Here is a 16,867-nt window from a genome sequence, read left to right as displayed (position 1 = left end):
AGACATATCCGCCTTAAGTGGAGAAGAACAACTAAACCAAGAGGAATTAAGCTGTCAACCAATTTTTTATGGAATCTTGACTCATCAGAAAATCACGGAGAATTGGAATCAGACCAATATAGATTTTGGTTTAGGAGATATTCAATCTCTAAACCAATGGATCCCCTACTTGCCTTATTTGGAACCTTCCGGGTTTTGGAGACTTCAAACATGTCAGTGGCGCCCAGGAGACTCTGAGCTACTTCTAGAAGCCTTCCAAAACATCCTAAGGTGCACCAACACGCATTGGATCAGGCGAATGCAATTGTATCTTCAATTGAGACAAACCGAGCCATTTATGGCAAGTATGAGAGTCAACCGGTTTAATTCAACACAGAACCGACTTTGGCGACCAGGAGCCTTCATTTACCAATCAGAGGGTCCAAATATTGTCCCACCATGCACCAGAACTCACAGGATCAGGCGGATCCTTCTGCAACTTCACTTGCCATATATAGATGCATTCATACTTGGAGCCATATCTCTCCAACGGCTCTTTTCCTTTGAATGCTACGACTTGGGAGTATTTTATGAAGATAATAATGTTCCAGAGAAGCTAACTTATCCCCTAAAACTGTCCAGATACAAAGGCATCATCACATTTTCATATTTGGTCGAGATTCACTCATTTAGAGCCTAACGGCTAGTTTTCGATTAGCTTTAATTTGTTTCTTTGTATTTAGCATTTTAGAACGTGTAAGAACATTATATAAGCTCCTCTTAGTCCACTGTAAAAACTCATCTTTCAATCAAATTAATACAGAGTATTTTGTTTTCTTTCAAAGTTGTTCTTTGCAAAGATTATTCTTGTTCTTTAGATTTAAGTGTGAGATTCACTTAACTCTTAAGAGGCTGCGACTTAGCTTGTTTGTGAGATTCAAACAATCTATTTCGTTCACAGATTGAGAGAGTCAATCACCATCGATTGAGAGAGTCAATCAAAACCATCATCAGTCATCTCTATCATCGCCCACTTCTGCAACAAAACTGTTGTCTTTGACAACCTTGTGAACTATAAGAACAAAGAGAAAATCTCGAAATTTTATTAAGATAAAAGTGAATGAGTTCCAAAATGAGAATACATCGAGTTTAAATAGAAGAGAAAGCAGGCAAAGAGCCATGCTTAGGAAATAACTAAAAAAAACATAAATGTCTTGACTAAAATAAAGAAAAACGTTGAATAACTCTTTGTCTGGACCTTGACCGACTTTTGAACTTCTTTGCCGAGAATGACTTCTAAGCTTCCGTCCCATGATCCAGACTCTAAACGAACTTGGGTCAAGAGTTGGGCAATGGACTTAACCTCGTTAAAACCCCACCCGGTAAACCCATTGGGACAAACCCGGGTGTAAGGAAAAAGAGTATTAAGCCATCTCCCGGACCAAGTTAGCTACAGCCGGCGTTCACGAGCAGGGTCACGACCTTGGGTGATGCTGGGTCGTCAGGTCCGGTCTTGATCCCAATAAGTACAGCTTGAACCGCCCCTGCCAGCTTCTTGGCCCTGGATCGCGTCATGGTCCTTCTGGTACGGCCAAGTGAGCTTTCGGAACCTCGACTTCTTGATCTGGGTCATCCTCTGGGTCCATGATCGTATCATATTCAGATTACAGGGTCTTCAGAAAAGTTGGAGAAGATCAGGTTACGGATCCAGAACAGGTGGAATCATTGGATTTCGAGTTGTGAGCAGAGAGTTAAGCTCACTGGAAGACACACCTGTCTTGGTACAGTTTCAAGACCGATCCGATTAGTCACAAAGATTGCGCGGGACGATACCTTTCCAGTCTGATTCAGTTGCCGGGGTCTTCATCAAGATTTGAGATATTTGAGTTCTATTTCCATAACATCTGAGATCATCCAGTTTGGTGCTATGTGATGAAAGATACCATCTCCGGAGTGAACACTGGTCCATGAGCTTTCTTTTGATCGTTTCAGTGCACTTCAGAGATGAGCCGTCCAGGGAACCTTCCACTTCCCAAGCGCCACAGGTTTTTTCACAAAATTTAGAGCTATTCGAGTGGTCTTTCCACTGCAGCTGGAATCAAGCCATTTGGATATATATCCTGGAAGTTACGCTCCCCCGAATGTAAAGTGGTCCGAGGAGATTTGAAGTCCACGAGATGGTTTTGCGACTTGGATAACTCGCAGCGCTTAAAGGATAATTTCTGGGAATTGAGCTTCGTGTGGAGATGTGCGAGTAAGGTAACCCCGGGTAAGGTCAAAGGCTCCCGAGCAGGAAAAATGCTAAGTCCACAATTGTGCAACTTGAGCATGCGAGTTGGCCGAGCTGTGATTTGAACCGCATAAACGTTCGCTGTTTACACCGACTTGGGCATGCGACTTGGGAGTGAAGTAGACCAACTCGCACACATACTTGAAGTCCTGTGCTACACAGTTGTGCGAGCTAGGGAGCAAAGGGAACTGAACCGCATGAAGACTCGCGGTTTACACTGAGAGTGGAATGCGGCCTGGCTTACTTGGTTTTATCTCGCTGAAGCTTCCTTCTAGACGTGTGCGTGTTGGGCATGCGACTTGGGACTAAAGAATGACCAAATCGCACACATATTCTCCCAGATTTCATCTTGGTCATGCGAGTTGAAGAGAAGAAAAACTTAATCGTATAAAGACTCGCGGTTTATACCTAGATGGGCATGCGGCTGAGGGTGAAGGACTTAAGGCTCACAAGTCTGTTTCTATAGCTGTGCGACTTGGGCATGCGACATGGGAAGCACCTGACCAACTCGCACACTCGACATTTTACCCATCAAAGCCGGGTCAGAACTCGGTTTTTTCCAGGCTGACCCGGTTCGTCTAAGGACCTATATATAGTTTTTTATTGTTTTACCCTAAGGACTAAGCTTTATTCCTTTTGTTTCTTGCCTCTTTTGTGAAAAGACTCCTCTTAAGAAGAGAAATATCGATTTTTAAGGGATTTAATCAAGAGAGTTTGAGAGATCTTTGTGTTTAAAGCTGCAAATCCATCATTATCCATCTTCCCCATCTTCATTTCTCATCATTAATCATTCTAATCTTCTCAACTTGCAAAGGTTTAAGAGAGATTAATATGATTAGTGAGAAGTCACCTTAATGAGGTTCTAGATGTGTAGGTTAGGGTGCTAAAGTGTTATATTAGGAGTGCTTAGGGCTAGATTCATGGTTTCATCTCTCTAAACAGCTGTTCTCTAGGCTAGATCCTTGCACATCACTTGTGATCTAGATTCCGGGAATTTCATGCACCAAAAGTGTTTGATGAAATTCCTGAAAGAGCTGTATTAGAGGTTTAAGCATTTGCTGCATGATGATGTCTTGTTATTTGCTTAAATGATATTATAGAACTGTTTCTTAATGCTCATTGATTCATATTTCACAAATGATGATTTGGTTTGAAAATGAATTAGTGTAGAGGTTAATACCTTCATGAGAGGATTAATCTAGATTAGGGTTCTAAATCATTTGAATCATGTCTCATCATTTGAATCATGTCTCATCATTGTCATTAGCATTTCTAGTTTAGCAGCAAAGCACCCTAGCCAACTATCATGTCTAGAATCTCATGCTTCCATCATCTCATATTCACATCACTTATCATTTGCTTAGTTCTTGTTTAATCATTTGATTAGTCATTAATCTTGTTTTAAGTTTCTAGTTGTCATTAGTCAATCAAAACCTCACTTGTTAACTTGAATTGAGAAAATGATCATATAGCTTAGTGTCTATCACCACATTCTTGGATTGACAACCTCTTTTTGTGCTACTTTGACAAGGGGATTGATAGCCCTAAGACCTACAAAGTCTTGTCTATCAATTGGGGCCGTTGCCAAATTGGGGATTGTTTAGCATTAAGCTTTGATCTGTTCTTGAGATCAAGTCTTTTCCTTTTGTTTTACTGATCACTTTGCAAGTTCTGTCTTTGTTTTCAGGTGTGTGAACACGAGATCAAGGTCAAGAAGCTGTGGTCCACCATTTCCCCTAAACGACAACATCAATCTCTTAGTGCCAAGAAGAAGAAGAGATAGACATCCTAGGGAAACAGATAGAGCAGCTGATATGGAACAGCAGAGAGAGCACCACGTGGTTGACATTGAGCACCAGGGTCAAGAGGAGCAACAGGCTCAGCATGGTAATGGAGATCAAAGGAATCAGGCTCAAGCTGACAGAAATGAGCAACAAGCCTTTGTCAATATCAACATGGCACAAAGGAATGAGAGGCAAGCTCAGCAGAATCAGCAGCAGGCTCATAGGAATGAGCAACAGGCTCACTACATTCCTCAGCATTAAGCTCAAAGGAGACATGATCCTCCACCTGTGTTTGTTGGGGAAATTTACAGGGCCAATGCTCATCAGTATGGAGCAGGGATTCAAGCACCACCGGTGCAAAACAACAATTTTGAAGTCAAGGCATCTTTGCTGAATATGGTCCAAAACTCCAAGTTCCATGGATTGCCAATGAAAGATCCTTTGGAACACCTGGACCAATTTGATAAAGTTTGTGACTTGACAAAGATAAATGGATTATCTGAAGACAGCTTCAAGCTCACATTATTCCCCTTCAGTCTTGGTGACAAAGCACACCAATGGGAGAAGAATCTTCCAATAGGATTCATTCAGACCTGGGAGAATTGCAAGCAAGCATTTCTGTCAAAGTTCTTCTCAACTTCCAGAACAGCAAAGCTAAGAAACCAAATCTCCAGCTTCACTCAACATAGCAATGAGAGTTTTGGTGAAGCATATGAGAGATTCAGGAGCTACACTAACCAATGCCCACACCATGGATTTAGTGAGGCATCTCTTCTCAGCACACTTTATATAGGGGCTCTTCCCAAGATTAGGAACCAGCTGGACACTTCATCAAATGGAAACTTTCTGGGGAAGGAGATACATGCTGCTTTAGAGCTGGTTGAGAACTTAGCAGTGAACAATCATACATATGGAGAAGACTTTGATAGAGCCAATAGGAGTAAGAGTTCAAGCAGGGATCAAAGGTATGAGAAGGACTTTGAAACACTTGAAAGCAAGTTGGACAAGGTGTTATTGGCCACTCAAAAGCCAATGCACTTTGTAAGGGAGTATGAGGAACCTTCTAATTGCTTTGAGAACATCAGTGAAGAGGGTCTTACTCAGGACGAGCTAAACTATATTGGGAAACAGAGGTTCCAAAGATACCAGTGTGCCAATGCCAATCAGAACCTCTCTTACAGGAATCCCAATGTAGCAAACCCACAAGACCAAGTCTACCCTACCTCCCAAGCTCCACAGAAAATTGTTCCTGAGAACTAACTTTCAAGGATTTTTCCAACCAAAGAATCAATTTGTTCAGAATCAGGGTTACAGTCAGCATCAGCAACCACTTCAGGGTTCTGGTTTCAGTTCACAGCAGCAGCCAAAGGCACCACCAGAGTTCTGTCCACTATAGTTTCAGCAGCAGGCGCCGGTTCAGCATCAGTTCCAGTCAGCACCGGTTCACCAGCAACAACAGAATGGGCCGGACATGGTTGGGATTCTACGACAGCTACTGCATGGTCAACAAATGTTTGCAAGTCAGTATGCATCTATGCAGAAAGACATCAAGGAGCTGAAATAGAATCAGGCATCCACTTCAAGAAGCCAAGGTGGTTTACCTGGTAAGCCTGAACCAAACCCAAAGGAGTATGCTAAAGCCATTACATTGAGAAGTGGCAAAGAGCTACCAGGTATAGAGAATAACAATGTGATCATTGAGGACATTGATCAAATAGGTAGGGAGGCAGCCCCAAGGGATGATCAAGAAGCGGAAAGATCAAAGAAAGGGAACAACAAAGAGGTGGAAAAGCCATCAGAACCAGAAAAGCCTTATGTTCCACCACCTCCCTATCAACCTAAGCTCCCATATCCAGGAAGATTCAAGAAGCAGATTTTAGATAAAGCAAGGGCACTCTTTGAGAAGACTCTTAATGAGACACCTCTTACAATGACTCTCATTGAAGCATTTCTGATGATGCCTAAGCTGGGAAAGTTTCTAAAGGATGCTATCTTGAACAAGACCAAAGAGATACAGGGTATGGTGGTGCTAAGCCATGATTGCAGTGCCATAATTCAGAGAAGTTCAGTCCCAAGGAAGCTATCTGATCCAGGGAGCTTTACTCTCCCTTGTGCTATAGGTCCCTTAATGTTTGCTGGTTGCCTTTGTGACTTGGGTGCATATGTCAGTTTAATGACATACTCTATAGCAAGAAATCTTGGATACAGAGTGTTCAAACCTGCTAGAATCTCTTTTGTCCTAGCTGATAGATCTGTAAGGTTACCTGTTGGGATGTTAGAGGACTTACCAGTCAAGATAGGTGGTTTTGAAGTGCCTACAGATTTTGTTGTTCTAGAGATGGGTAAAGAACCTGTTGATCCACTGATTTTGGGCAGGCCATTCTTGGCCACAGCAGGAGCAATCATTGATGTAAGAGGTGGCATCATTGAGCTACAACTTGGTAAAGAAAAGCTGAAGTTTGATATCAAGGATATGATGAAGAAGCCCACCATAGAAGGACAATGCTTCTATGTAGAGACCTTGGATCAACTGGCTGATGAGTTGCTTGAGTAAATGAATACTGATGATCCTCTTCAAGTTTCTTTAACCAAAGAACAAGGAGACCATGGGTTCTTAGCAGAGGAGAGTGAAGGGTACAAGCTGTTTTTGGACAATGCAAGAGAACTTGGTCCTGAGGCAAGGTTTTTGGAATTGGAACAAAGTGGCCCTGAGGTCTTGGATATCAGCGGCTCAAACACAAGCCAAGGAGCGGTTCAGAGAATCATGGCCGTGGATTCTAAAGTGGAGGAGGAAGCTGAGCCGTGTGAGCAAGACAGCTTCAGTTATGATTGGGATGACTCTAACTCAAACCTCTTCCCAAGGGGCTCAGGTATGCTTTCTTAGGTCTCAATGAGTCTTATCCTGTCATTATCAATGATAGGCTGTTAGAGGACCAAGAGCATAAGTTATTAGAAGAGTTGAGGAAACATAGGAGAGCCATTGGATACTCTCTAGATGACATAAAGGGTATCTCACCCTCCCTGTGCACTCATAGGATTCACCTAGAAGAGGAATCTATGTCATCCATAGAGCACCAAAGTCGTCTCAATCCCAACTTAAAAGAGGTAGTGAAGAAAGAGATTCTCAAATTTCTAGAGGCTGGGATAATTTATCCAATCTCAGACACTAGATGGGTTTCACCAGTACATGTGGTGCCCAAGAAGGGGGAATGACAGTGATAAAGAATGAGAAGGATGAACTGATTGCTACTAGGACTATAACTGGACATAGGATGTGTATAGATTATAGAAAGCTCAATGCAGCCTCTAGGAAAGACCATTTGCCTTTACCCTTTATTGACCAAATGCTAGAGAGGCTTGCAAACCATCCCTTCTTTTGTATTCTAGATGGTTACTCTGGATTCTTTCAAATCCCCATAGATCAAAGAGACCAAGAGAAGAGTACATTCACCTGTCCCTATGGGACATTTGCTTATAGGCGCATGCCATTTGGGTTGTGCAATGCTCCTGCTACTTTCTAGCGTTGTATGATGTCTATTTTTTCGGATCTGATTGAGGAGAAAGTATAAGTCTTCATGGATGACTTCTCCGTCTATGGATACTCTTTCTCTTTTTGTTTGTCTAATCTTTCTCAGGTCCTGGATAGAAGTGAGGAGCACAGCTTGGTGTTAAATTGGGAAAAATGTCACTTCATGGGTCAAGAGGGAATAGTGTTGGGGCAAAAGGTCTCAGAAGCTGGAATAGAAGTGGACAGAGCAAAGGTGGAAGTGATGGTGAATCTGCAAGCTCAAAATTCAGTCAAGGGGATAAGAAGCTTCCTTGGGCATGCAGGGTTCTACAGGAGGTTCATCAAAGACTTCTCAAGAATAGCTAGGCCTTTGACAAGGCTGTTGTGCAAAGAGGTTGAATTTGTCTTTGATGCTGAGTGTGAGGAAGCTTTCAAGAAGATCAACGAGGCCTTGATCAGTGCACCAATTGTTCAGGCCCCTGATTGGTCATTGCCCTTTGAAGTGATGACAGATGCTTCAGACTATGCAGTTGGAGCTGTGCTTGGCCAGAGGAAGGACAGAAAACTTCATGTGATCTACTATGCCAGTAGGACCCTTGATTCTGCTCAAGAAAAGTATGCAACCACAGAAAAGGAAATGCTTGCAATAGTTTTTGCATTTGATAAATTCAGAAGCTACCTGGTGGGATCAAAAGTCATTGTGTACACTGATCATGCAGCCATCAGGTATCTCATGACTAATAAGGACGCCAAGCCTAGACTCTTGAGGTGGGTTCTTATCCTGCAAGAATTTGATATGGAAGTGCAGGACAAGAAGGGCTTTGAAAATGGAGCTGCAGATCATCTTTCTAGGCTTAGAGTTGAATCAGATGTCCCCTTCGATGACTCACTTCCTCAAGAGCATCTAATGGTTGTCAAGACCTACTTGGAGGTGGAGCAGGCTGATGCTATAAGAGAGAGGAGTTTACCTTTGTTTGCAGACATTGTCAACTATCTCTCTTGTGGTGTAGAGCCACCTAAACTAGAATATCTCTCTTGGATCCAAATGGCATGATTCCAACTTTAATGGAAAGAGAACTCAAATATCTTAAACTTTGGTGAAGAAACTATCTGCGCTTGGGAAGTGGAAGGTTCCTCGGAGGGCTCATCTCTGCAGCGCATTGAAAGGATCAAAAAGAAGCTCTTGGACCAGTGTTCACTCCGGAGATGGTATCTTTCAGCACACAGCTCTAAAATGGATGATCTCAGACGTTCTAGAAATATAACTCAAAGACCTTGAATCTTGATCAAGGCCCCGGCAACTGAATCAGACAGGAAAGGCATTGTCCCACGCAATCTTTGTGACTCATCGGATCGGTCTTGAAACTGCAGCGAGACAGGTGTGCCTTCCGGTGAGCTTAACTCTCTGCTCACGACAAAAAATCCAATGATTCCACCTGTTCTGGATTTGTTACCTAATAATCTCCAACTTTTCTGAAGACCCTGTAATCTGAATCGGACGTTAAAAATCCCCGGACAGGCGATCTTTCCAGACGTATCGGATTGCTCCGGAATGGACTTGAGAAAGGTCTGTCTTCCGGTGGCCGTATCTTTCAGCTCGCTCCTCCAACCTCATCGATTCTAACTGTTCGGAGATCTCGACTCAATTATCTTGATCTTTGATGAAGACCCCGGAGGCTGAGTCGGCCGGCAAGACCTTCCGGTAACGCGATTTCGGAGATGTATATGCACCCGGGAATTTTGTCCGAGAACCTTGAACAGCTGGTACGCGTTTTGGCCGAGAAATCCACCCGCGGTACATGAAAATCGCCGAGAAAAAGCTTTCTGCGGTACAGGCTATCGCCGATAACCTCCAAAAGGCTGTTTTAAAAGCTCTGATCACCGTTTCTTTTCCTGGTTTCACCTTTTCAGCTCCAAATAGCTCCAAATACACCTGATAAATACTCCAAACCATGCAAAGACTCATTGGGACCTAATGCAACCCCTAAGCCCTAAAACAACACATAAAGGCCTAAAATGAATGAAATAAAACATGATTTGGAATGAATTATACAACCTAAATGATGCAAATTATGAACATATCAACTCAATTGATAACTAAGAAATTTTAGGTTCTTAAAGGGTTATCAATCCCTTTGCTGTTGCAGCATAAAGGGTATCAATCCAAATGTGTGGTAGTTAGGCACTAGTTTATGTGACAAGTTCTTAATTTAAGTGAGACAAGAAAGGTTTTTTGGTGACAAGAAAAAAGAAAGCATAAAACAAGAAACAAGCAAAGCAAGATGATTAACTACTAAACAAAGCAAGCAACCAAACAAGATGATGATAAAGCAAATGATAAAAGATTAACCTCTAGATATGATCATTGATTAGGGTGCTTTAGATATTGATTCATGATGCTAAGAACATAATGCAACACTTACTACTCTTTAGTCTAGGCTTCTTAATCAGATTAATCCACTCTCATGACATAAATCCATTTGCAGATCACTTAATCAAGTCTAACAACCATTAGAGATAATCAAGCAATTAACAAGCATAATGTTCCAAGCCTAATAAGTGACCAAACAATTTCTAACAAAGAAAGACTGAATCTTTTCTAGAGAGACATAGCAAGCAATGACATGTTCTCAAAACATTTTAACTTAGAACTCTAATGTAGATTAATCCTATCATGAAGGCATTAACCTCTACACTAATCCATTTTCAAACCAAATTCTCATTTGTGAAATATGAATCAATGAGCATTAAGAAACAGTTCTAATATGTCATTTATGCATTAAAAGTATCACTCTCATGATGAAAAAGGCATAAACCATTAGCTTAGCTCTTTCAGGCATTTCATCAAACACCTTGTGGGTGGAGAAATGCCTAAGCTCTAGATCAGAGTGATGTGCAAAGATCTAGCATTAAGAGCAGCTAACTAAGGAAATGAAATGAGAATCTAGACCCTAAACATCACAAATCAAACATCTAAGCACCCTAATCTACACACCTAGAAGCTTAAAAGAGAGACTACACTCTAATCATGATGAACACACCATTTCCTTTGCAAGAGGTGATGTTGATCATGATTAGAAGTTAAGATGAGATGATGCAATGATAAGAAACAGCTTTTAGATGATTAAATCTGCAAGATATCTCTTAATCAAAAACGTTTTTACAATGAAAAGGAAAGAAAACAAGAGAGAAACTAAGAGAGAAGATAAGGTTTTTAGGGTTTTCTCTCAAAAAAGTATTTATACTAAGTGTTATGGACCGGGTCAGCCCAGGACAAACTAGGTACTGACCCGGCTTCAAATGGGTCATGTCTCAAGTGTGCGACATGGTCAGGTGCTTCCCACGTCGCAGGCCCAAGTCGCATAGCCATAGAAACATCCTTTTGAGCCTTAAATCCTTCAGCCTCAGCCGCATGCCTATCTAGGTGTAAACAGCGAGTGTTTGTGCTGTTCAGGCTTCCTTCTCTTCAACTCGCACAACCAGGACGCATTCTGGAGAGAATATGTGTGCGAGTTGGTCATCTTTAGTCCCAAGTCGCAGGCCTAAGTCGGTTTAAAGCACGAGTCTTTCTGCGGTTCCCTTCTCTGCTCGGCCATCTCGCATGCCTAAGTCGCACTCGGACCACTTCATATTCAGGGGAGCATAACTTCCAGGATATGGATCCAAATGGCATGACTTGGGACTAAAGATAACTACCTCGCACACATATTCTCTCCAGAATGCGTTCTGGTTGTGCAAGTTGAAGAGATGGAAGCCTGAACAGCAAAAACACACGATGTTTACACCTAGATAGGCATGCGGCTGAGGCTGAAGGATTTAAGGCTCACAAGGCTGTTTCTATGGCTATGCGACTTGGGCCTGCGACTTGGGCCTGCGACTTGGGAAGCACCTGACCATGTCGCAAACTTGAGACATGACCCATTTGAAGCCGGGTCAGTACCCAGTTTGTCCTGGGCTGACCCAGTCCATAACACTTAGTATAAATACTTTTTTGGGAGAAAACCCTAAAAACCTTATCTTCTCTCTTAGTTTCTCTCTTGTTTTCTTTCCTTTTCAGTGTAAAAACGTTTTTGATTAAGAGGTATCTTGCAGATTTAATCATGTAAAAGCTGTTTCTTATCATTGCATCATCTCATCTTAACTTCTAATCATGATCAACATCACCTCTTGCAAAGGAAATGGTGTGTTCATCATGATTAGTGAGTAGTCTCTCTTTTAAGCTTCTAGGTGTGTAGATTAGGGTGCTTAGATGTTTGATTTGTGATGTTTAGGGTCTAGATTCTCATTTCATTTCCTTAGTTAGCTGCTCTTAATGCTAGATCTTTGCACATCACTCTGATCTAGAGCTTAGGCATTTCTCCACCCACAAGGTGTTTGATGAAATGCCTGAAAGAGCTAAGCTAAGGGTTATGACTTTTTCATCATGAGAGTGATAGTTTAATGCAGAAATGACATATTAGAACTGTTTCTTAATGCTCATTGATTCATATTTCACAAATAAGAATTTGGTTTGAAAATGGATTACTGTAGAGGTTAATGCCTTCATGAGAGGATTAATCTAGATTAGAGTTCTAAGTTAAAATGTTTTGAGAACATGTGATTTCTGGCTATGGCTTTCTGTAAAAGATTCAGTCTTTCTTTGTTAGAGATTGTTTGGTCACTTATTAGGCTTGGAACATTATGCTTGTTAATTGCTTGATTATCTCTAATGGTTGTTAGACTTGATTAAGTGATCTGCAAAATAATTTCTGTCATGAGAGTGGATTAATCTGATTAAGAAGCCTAGACTAAAGAGTAGAAAGTGTTGCATTATGTTCTTAGCATCATGAATCAATATCTAAAGCACCCTAATCAATGATCACATCTAGAGGTTTGCTTTATCATCATCTTGTTTGGTTGCTTGCTTTGTTTAGTAGTTAATCATCTTACTTTGCTTGTTTCTTGTTTTATGCTTTCTTGTTTCTTGTCACCAAAAAACCTTTCTTGTCTCACTTGACTTAAGAACTTGTCACATAAACTAGTGCCTAACTACCACACATTTGGATTGATACCCTTTATGCTGCAACAGCAAAGGGATTGATAACCCTTTAAGAACCTAAAAATTCTTAGTTATCACTAGATGCCTACAAGAGAAAGAGGTTTTTCATGCAAGTGAAAAGGTATCATTGGGATGAACCTTCTATGTATGTGTTGAACAAAGACCACCTGTATAGGAGATGCTTAGCTGAGGAAGAGATGCAACCAGTGCTACAGGAATGTCATGGCTCAGCTTATGGGGGTCACTTAGGAGCCTTCAAGACTGTGGCCAAGGTGTTACAATCAGGGTTCTGGTGGCCTACAATATTCAGGGATGCTCAGATGGTTGTATCAAGCTGTGTTCAGTGCCAAAGACAAGGCAACATCTCCAAGAGAAGTGAGATGCCCCAAAATCCCATCTTGGAGGTGGAACTTTTTGACTGCTGGGGTATTGATTTCATGGGTCCTTTTGTAACCTCATATAGGAATCAGTACATACTTGTTGCTGTGGATTATGTGTCCAAATGGGTTGAGGCTGTTGCTTTCCCAACCAATGATTCTAAAGTGGTGGTCAAGCTCTTCAAAAGCACCATTTTTACTAGATTTGGGGTTCCTAGAGTGGTGATAAGTGATGGAGGTTCTCATTTTGTGAACAAGACTTTAGAGGGACTGCTAAGGAAGCATGGTGTCAAGCACAAGATAGCTAGTCCATACCACCCTCGGACCAGTGGCCAAGTAGAAGTTTCAAACAGACAAATAAAGGCCATCTTAGAAAGGACAGTGAGAAACTCTAGGAAAGACTGCAGCAAGAAGTTGGATGATGCTCTCTGGGCCTATAGGACTGCTTACAAGACTCCCATTGGAACATCACCTTTCAATCTGTTGTATGGGAAGAGCTGTCATCTACCAGTGGAGCTTGAGTACAAGGCTCTTTGGGCTGTTAAAATGTTGAACTTTGACATTAAGACAGCCCAAGAGAAGAGACTACTCTAGTTACATGAACTTGAAGAGATCAGACTCAATGCCTTTGAGAGTGCAAGGATATACAAGTAGAAGACCAAGATCTTGCATGATCAGAAGATTCTCAAGAGGGAGTTTAAGGTGGGAGATCTGGTTCTTTTGTTTAACTCAAGGCTCAAGCTCTTTCTTGGAAAACTTAAGTCTAGATGGTCTGGTCCCTTTAAGATTATTGAAGTTAGGCCATATGGAGCTGTTGTGTTAGAAGGTAAAGATGGTCAAGAGTTTGTGGTCAATGGCCAAAGGATCAAGCACTACCTAGTCTCACAAAGGAAGGAGGAAGCTACATCAGTTCCCCTTCTTGATCCACCATCAGCATAAACTTGGTATCAAAGTCAAACTTAGAGACTTTAAACAAAGTGCTCTTGGAAGACACCCCAAGCGTATCCTTGTACATAGTTCTTTTGATCTTTTATTTTGTTTCTTTTTATGTTTTAGGATCTTTTGATGGGTTTTGTGAGTTGTTCTCAGGTTCCAGGTGACTTTTGGAGGCTATGGCTCAGGGACAAAGTGGAATGGAGCATGTGAGAAGGCTGAGAAAAAAGTTTAAGGCATGGAAGCTTGAAGAAGAACTCGCGGTTAACACCTACTTGTCCCTGCGAGTTATTCACCTAGCAGCAGGAGATTTGAGCAAGAAAAATGTGAAGTGCTGCTGGCCTGCGAGTTGGTTCTGCGAGTTGGTTGCAATTGAGACCAGGCCGCAGGAATACTCGCCGTTTACACCGGCCTGGATGTTCAAGAAGGACCAAGAAAAGACCAAGCCGAACACCAGGAGAAAGAGTCCTAGGCGTTCAAAGACAGATCCTGCGAGATGAGCATGCAGCCAGAAGCAGGGAGGGACCAAGTCGCAGAAACACTCGCTGTTACACCTACTTGGTCCTGCGAGTTGATTCAAAAGGTTCCCAGGCCGCACACCAAAAGAAGAACCCAAAGAGTTTAAGTGTCAAAACGTGCGAGAAGGGCATGCGGCCTGAACCAAGGAAGGACCGAGTCGCACTAAAACTCGCTGTTTGCACCGAGTTGGTCATGCAGCCTGACTCAATATCCTCCCAAGTCGCATACCAGGAAAAGAAGCTGAGGTGTTAAAGTGTTGATATCTGCGAGAAGGGCGTGCGGTTTGGATACAAAGATGACCAGGCGGCACTAATGCTCGCCGTTTACACCGGCCTGGTTATGCGAGACAGTCCAACAGGGAGCCAGGTCGTCCAACGTTTAAACTGTGCGGTTTGGTCATGCGGGTCAGACTAAGAAGGTCCCAGGCCGCACTAATATTTTCTGTTTACACCGGCCTGGGAATGCGAGATAGCTCCGAGTCTGCCCAAGCCGCACAAACGTTCGCGGAATACACCGGGTTGGACGTACGGGTTTAGGATTTAGGGTTTAGGGGAAGGCCAAAGCTCTCAGGAGAGTTTTGTGTGCGACTTGGGCGTGCAGGAAAGGAAGAAGATGGTCCCAAATCGTACACAAACTCGCGGAACACACCGAGTCGGTCGTGCAGGATGAGAAAGAGCGGGTCCAAGGCGCAAAAACGAGGGAAAAGGAGTTTGGTCAACAAAAAAAGACAGGTTAAGCCGTGACTGGTCAAAGTGGATCTATTTACCACCAGTCCAAAGGCTGTACTTAGTCCCACTCTCTCTTCCTCACCAAAAACACGAGTTTGCCTTCTAAACCCCATTTCTCTCCATTGTTTTCTTCATAACTCTCTCATTTCTTCACCAAATTCGTTGATTCAAAGTGCTCTGAGCTCGTTTTTGAGTTGGTAATCTCATCCTGTTAGCATTTAGAACTCATTTGCATCATAATCCCAAGGTATTCACTCTGTTAAAACTCATCTTTTTCCATGTTCTTAAATTGTGATTTTTGAGATTCATTTTGTGGAATCGATTTTAATAGGTTGTTCTAGACCTTGGGATTATTTTTATAAATGCTAGGGTGCTAGATTATCATGGAAAACAGAGCAATTTCTTGGTGATTCACTGTTCTTGAATTTTGAAAATTGTTGCAAAATAATTCATGGAAAAATCGATTTTCTTGAAAAAGTGATGAACTTGTTTCTTGCTGAGTCTTTGCTTTGCACTTTTGTTTTGCATTGCTATGAATTCATTGGACTGATGCTTGACTTGAGAAACTTGTTCATGTTCTTTAGAAATCGATTTTTGCAACAATTTTTCAAAATTTTTGAGAACTTTATGGAACTTGATCTTGTGCTAACTTGTTTCTGAGAAAATTTTTGGCAGATGACTGAGAGAACCAATGATCTAGCCTGCATGAAGAAAGGTCTTGCATCCAAAGACAAGATCTTGGTCTCAGGATCTTCAAAGCCAAAAGGAAATGGCCTAGGCACCAAGAAAAGCACAAAGAAAGGAAGGAGTGAACAAGAGCCAAAAAGAGCAAGGAATGAGGAGAAAGCTTTGGTGGTTGCTTCTGGTTCCAATAAGAAAGGAAAACAACTGGCTGTGGTCTCTAATGATGAACAAACTGAGAGTGGTTCAAGCAGCTCAGCTGGAGGTTCCCAAGGCGCCATTGAAGAGGCACCAAAGAGGATCAAGAAAACTAAACCAGAAGCACCTGATTATCTGGCCAAGTTTCAGCAGATGGGGATCCAGCAAGGGAGGTTCCCTGATGTGGAATTTTTGAAGAATATTGGCATATATGAGGATGTCAAAACTTTGCTTGGGAACATGGGCATTGAATCCCTCTTGGAACTGAGAGAAGTGGCTTATGAGGAGGAATCTCAAGAGTTCTTGGCCTCCCTTGAAATTGATATGTACATGCCAAGGGACCCAAAAGTGATTCAAGGAAGAGGTCTAGGAAATATTCAGTTTCAGGTGAAAGGGCATCTCTACACGGTGCCATTCAAGGAGCTGACTGAGATATTTGGATTCTCTGCGCCTAAAAACATACCTCTCTCCAACAAGATCGGTCTTAGAAAGGAAGAAGTTCAAACTGGAGCAGCTAAGTCTTCTTGGATAAGAAACCCGGTGCTGAGATATGTTCATCAGATCCTTTCTCACAGCTTGTACTTCAAGTTTGATGTTGGGAGAGTTCATCAAGGTCATCTGAACCTCCTTGGTGTGGGACTGAAACAGTTGATGCCAACTCATGAGAATGGGAAGCCTTATGAAGGATATGCTCACACACCCTGCCTTGCCTCTCAACTAGCAAGGTCTTTGATGTTCTACAAGGAGTGCATTTGGGATTCAAAGAAGAAAGATGCAAAGCTGACCCATTGTTGGGTTGTAACAAAGATTTTGAAGGCAAGAGGATACAGGT

At 42.1% G+C, this 16,867-nt stretch overlaps 1 non-coding gene across 1 annotated transcript; it reads right to left on the bottom strand.

Moving 5' to 3' along the window:
• Nucleotides 1-4,704: 4,704 nt before the first annotated feature.
• Nucleotides 4,705-4,811, bottom strand: LOC112085614. The gene has a single exon (XR_002898915.1). It is a non-coding gene; the product is annotated as a small nucleolar RNA R71 (small nucleolar RNA).
• Between the last annotated feature and the right edge of the window lie 12,056 nt (nucleotides 4,812-16,867).

This window comes from Eutrema salsugineum, unplaced genomic scaffold (genome assembly GCF_000478725.1).
Source record: "Eutrema salsugineum unplaced genomic scaffold, Eutsalg1_0 scaffold_3, whole genome shotgun sequence".
In the NCBI taxonomy this organism is placed as follows: domain Eukaryota; kingdom Viridiplantae; phylum Streptophyta; class Magnoliopsida; order Brassicales; family Brassicaceae; genus Eutrema; species Eutrema salsugineum.
This window is presented reverse-complemented; position numbering and strand designations above follow the sequence as displayed.